The sequence below is a fragment of the Silene latifolia genome, chromosome 3 (assembly GCF_048544455.1).
Source record: "Silene latifolia isolate original U9 population chromosome 3, ASM4854445v1, whole genome shotgun sequence".
Classification (NCBI taxonomy): Eukaryota; Viridiplantae; Streptophyta; class Magnoliopsida; order Caryophyllales; family Caryophyllaceae; genus Silene; species Silene latifolia.
In genome coordinates this window covers 74,061,037-74,066,323 of record NC_133528.1, presented here as the reverse complement: position 1 = coordinate 74,066,323, position 5,287 = coordinate 74,061,037, and the positions used below count along the sequence as shown (strand labels likewise).

The 5,287-nt window shown below is 40.1% G+C and overlaps 1 non-coding gene across 1 annotated transcript; it reads left to right on the top strand.

The window, feature by feature from the left end:
- Window positions 1–4,295: 4,295 nt before the first annotated feature.
- On the top strand, window positions 4,296–4,402 carry LOC141650259 (small nucleolar RNA R71). The gene has a single exon (XR_012546302.1). It is a non-coding gene; the product is annotated as a small nucleolar RNA R71 (small nucleolar RNA).
- The last annotated feature ends 885 nt before the right edge of the window (window positions 4,403–5,287 follow it).

Here is a 5,287-nt window from a genome sequence, read left to right as displayed (position 1 = left end):
GGAATTCTTGGTAGGTGAACGGGTAAGGTGGAGTTACAATAGCGGAGGAAGAGGATTCGGCATTAAATTCCCTTTGTTGTTGTATGATCATCTCGGCTTCACCGGAGAGTGGGAGAAAATAGTTTGTGCTTCGGACATTGAGTCGGCAAATCTTGTTTGGTAGAATGAAGGACTTGACATCTTTGTAAGCCACTCAAATTTATTGTCAAGGTTGTCATTCTTGACCCAATAGAATTTGTGAACCATAGTGGCTAGATCAATGAGGTGGCCTCCCTTAACCGGCTTGTAAGTCTCATCTTTGTTGAAATCCCGGTTGAAGTGCTTTGCCAACCATGTTACCAATCCCTCATTTACTATAAAGGCCGTACCTTCTTTGCCATGGTCGATTGTAAGCCACCTTTTGATTAAGAGTTGAAGAATATTGTATTTCTGGGTGAACTTCTTATCGACATTCAAGGTTGACTCAAGATAGATGAAATCAAGTTCGGTGAAATGATTAGTCCCCTTCCTAGCAATAAGAGTATTTCCCACAACCTTGTGCCTCACCTTATGCCCAGGTGGTGAACATAAAGGGCACGACACTCATGGTATGATTCGAATTTTCTTCCGGTGATAACTTTCCACAAAGGGGCGGGATCATATTTTGTTGAAGGTTTCTTTACATAAGTCGATTCATTATCAAGATCAAAAACTTTGCCAAACTCATTAAAGGACATCTTTCTATCCACATTCTCAAGGCGGAATTCAATATTCCTTCGAGTCTCCACCTTTGTGACTTTTAATGAACTTAGAAATTCTAAGGTGAGGGAGGGGTAGGTCAATTCTTGCATATCAAACAATGTAAGCAAGCCCATAGACTCAAAGAAGTTCTTGGTCCTTTCAAGGACACCCAATTTGGTCAAAGCATCTTGGCAAATAAACTTGGTGGGCAAAATCGATTTCTTAGCAAGAGACATAAAATTTTTCCTATGAGAATCGGATGTGAAAGTTACCTCCGGATATTCATGTAATTGTTCAATAACCGGGATAGAAGTAGTAGCTTCCACCATAGGAAGAGAAGTTCCTTGAATTTCCACTCTTGCTTGTTGAACCACCAAAGCTTTGGAAGCTTGAAGAGCTTGTTGCCTCTTTGAAAGATTTGATTTTGTAGGTGCCTTGTTTCCACCTTTAGTCCTAGCCATTGTTCTTCTCCTTGTATGTATCAACAACCAATGATTTGCTTGAATTCTTCTAGTATCCTCAAGCTTCAACGAATCCCAAATCGATTTAGGATTTTTGAATTTTGCCTTTAACCATAGAGAATCGATTTAATTTTTGAGGATTTGAATGTTTGAATGGCTTTTTGTTGATAAAGGAGTAATTTGTTTGAGTTTTGAGGAAGTTTGGAATTGATTTGGGTGAATTTGGTTGAGGAAATTGATTTTTATGGATGGAGGAATTGAGGGTTTTGAGGGTTTTGAATGTGTGTTTGTGTTTTGTATGAATGAAATGGGAAAGTGAGTTTTAAATCCCGTATTTTTGAATTTCAGCAGAGGGAGATGAGCGTCTTAGGCACAGGACGCTCGGATTGCAGCTCAGTTAGCTTTAGAAAATGAAACCCGTGCTGAGACAAGCCTCTTTAGGAGGAGACGAGCGGATTCTAGATTGAGACGAGCGGATTCTTCTGGGGACGCTCGGATTGTAGTTAAGTAGCAATATTTTCTTTTCAGCTCTGCCAGGACGAGCGTTGCTCTGTCAGGACGCTCAGATTTTCATCCAAGACGAGCGGGTTCTTCTTAAGACCCTCGGATTATCCCTGTACCTCACGGGTTCAGTTCCACCCGTGGGTATTTTCATATCTCAAGTCATTTCTTCTTCATTCCTTTAGCCTAGGCAATTGCTATCCCCACACTAAGTCAAAACACTACACATCAAGAAACATTTGAGTCCCTCCCTCACTTTCTCTAAAAATGATGATCTTGATCAAAGTATAAAAATGGTAAATCCAAAATTGACAAAAATGCAATACAAAAATAAAATGCAAGTTAAGGGGTTAAAATATTTACAAATGGTGGTTTAGGGAGGACTCCACCAAACTCTCTCTCTTGAGATGAAATGTCAATGAGGCATAACCAAGGTGTTGTTGATGTTGCTCAACACCTTGTGGAAGTAGTCGAAGGCTTGTTCATTGTCATTATAAAGATCTTCAATAGACCTTTGCACATTGTGTTGTTCATGGTGGTGACTTGAGTTAAAATGGCCACCAAAGCCTTGGCCCATAGCATTGCCAATGTAGGGATTGACTAACCCATCGAATTCGTCATCCCATAGACCATATACTTCACTAGCTTGCTTCCCTATAGTATCATGAGTTGATGGAAACAACTCCTCTTTCATATTATCATGGCCAATGAGGCCTTTTTCATTACTTGTCATGAGTGGTGGTGAGCTATTCAAACTCTCATTCTTGTTGCAAATTCCTTGCTCTTTGGACGGAGCATCTTGAAGATAATCCTCTTTCTTCTTCCATATGGGTGGTGATTGTTTACCCATAGCTTGTTCTTTGCATTGAGATGCGAACTTCTTCCTATCACTTTCTCGGCTATAATGATCAATCATGAAACATGGCTCATGTAAGCGGGGAGCTCTCATTGTCTTGTCAAGGTTAAAAGTGATTGTTTCATCTCCCACTTCAAGTGTGAGCTCTCCATATTTTGCATCAATCACCTCTCCCGCGTTATGTAAGAATGGCCTTCCTAAAATGATAGGAATGTTGGAGTCTTCCTCTATGTCAACAATAACAAAGTCCACCGGGATGAAGAACTTGCCAATTCTTACCGGCACATCCTCCCATACCCCTAAATGTGTCTTCGTTGATCGATCCGCCATTTGAAGTGTGATATTAGTGCACTTGAGTTCTCCCATTCCTATCCTTTTGCACACCGAGTATGGCATGACACTCACACTTGCCCCAAGGTCACATAAAGCTTTGTTGATTGTAGTGTCGACAATGGTGAATGGAATAGAGAAACTTCCCGGATCCTTAAGTTTTGGAGGTGAATTTCCTTGTACGATGGCACTACTCACCTTAGTGAACGCAATAGTCTCTAGCTTCCGGATGGATTTCTTCTTTGTGAGAATATCTTTCATGTATTTCGCATAGGCCGGAACATGATTGATTAACTCCGTGAATGGAATTGAGACTTCCAAGTTCTTCACAATCTCCATGAACTTTCCAAGTTGTTCATCAAACTTAGGCTTAGCTTGATGACTTAGAAATGGAAGTCTAATCACAATAGGCTCTTTCTCCTTAGCTTTCTCTTCATTCTTCTTCTTTGAAACTTCTTGAATGGGGATGGGTTCTTCTTCCTTAGAGTTTTCAACTCTTTCCTTGTCACTAGTCTTCACAACATCTTCATCAATGGGCCTCTTCGGCCCTTCATACCTTGTACCACTCCTCAAATGGATGGCACTCACCGACTCATGTCTTGGGAGATTACCTTGAGGTGGTAATTGCCCCTTTTGTCTTTGAGAGCTAGAAGATGCTAATTGAGACATTTGTGTCTCCAACATCTTTGTGTGAGCTAGTATGTTGTTAATGGTGATGTCTTTTGCTTGGCTATCCTTTTGCATTTGAGTGAAAAATTCTTGTTGATTCTTTTGCATTTGGAGGACCTCTTTTTGAACATCAAAGCCTTGGTCATTGGATTGATTGTAAGAGGATTGATTTTGATAACCTTGGTTTTGGTAAAAGGGTATTTGAGCTTGATTTCTCATTGGAGGTGGGGTGTATGTTGGTTGAGGGTTTTGAACATTTTGAATTTTGTATGAAAGATTGGGGTGGAATTTGGTATTCTCATTGTAATAGTTTGAATAAGGGGTGCCATTCTTGTATGTTTAGAAAGCATTCACTTGTTCCCCTACATTCACTTTGGTCATGTCTCAAAGTTCCACAACTCTCACATACTCCACTTGGAATTGATGATGATGCCACCATAGCATTAACATGTTGCTTGGGTGATTTGGAGGCCTTTTCAAGTTTAGCCATGGCCTTCTCAAACTTCAAATTAATGGTGTCAATGTGAGCACTTAGTTGGGCACCCAATTGAGTAATGGAATCCACCTCATGCTTTCCTCCTCTAGTAGGCTTCCGAGGTCTACTATATTGCGAGTTATGGACCGCCATTTCTTCAATTTTGTTCCATGTTTGATTATCATCAACTTCGGTGAACATACCATTGGATCCCATATTGAGAATGTTTCGGGAGTCTTCATATAGACCATTCCAAAATTATTGTACAAGGAACCACTCGCTAAGTCCATGGTGTGGACAAGAACGACAAGTGTCCTTGAATCTCTCCCATGCTTCGTACAAAGATTACTCATCCCTTTGTTTGAACCCGGTGATTTGGGCTCTCAACATGTTAGTCTTTTTCGGAGGATAGAATTTCTTGTAGAAAGCAAGTGCCAATTTATTCCAAGAGTCAATACCAAGAGTAGCCTTGTCTAGGCTTTTCAACCATTGTTTCGTGGTACCAATCAAAGAAAAACGAAATAAGACCCATCGGATTTGGTCTTGAGTAACTCCGGTTTGAGAAATCGCATCACAATAGTCACAAAAAGTCTCCATATGTAAGTGAGGGTCTTCACTAGGCATCCCTCCAAATTGACTTCTCTCAACTAATTGTATGAATGCGGATTTGGCAATGAAATTACCGATTAAATGTTGTGGTGTAGGAGTACCATTTGGTAGGTTCTCTTCGGTTGGTACGGAATGTGATGAAAATTTAGGCATTGTGGGTTGATTTTGTGGTGGGTTTTGTATTGGGTTATCCTCTCCTTCTCTTTCAAAGGGTTGGTAAGCTCAATGTTATTTGGTTGAATGTTCACAATTTCTCCAATACCTCTCAAAGTACCTCTAGCAAGTCTTCTATTGTTGGTCAAAGTTCTTTCAGTTTCAAGATCAATGGGTAACAAGTTACCTTGTGATCTCCTAGACATGCAAAATATCAAACAACTCGAAAATAATTAGAACAACCTTGAGGAGATTGACTTCCCCAAGGTAAAGAAAGACACAACTAAAAATAATTAATGAAAATCAAATCAAGTTAACACCGTCCCCGGCAACGGCGCCATTTTTTTGGTTTGAGGATTTAAACTCGTCGTCAAAAGCTTCCTAACCAAAACAATATTTATAACTTTACAAACTACTCTTAGTAAAGAGGCAAGTAAAGGTCGGATCCCAAGGGACGGGTATTGATGTAGGATTTTCAATTGCAAATGGTTGTGTCTTAGGGTGTCACAATTT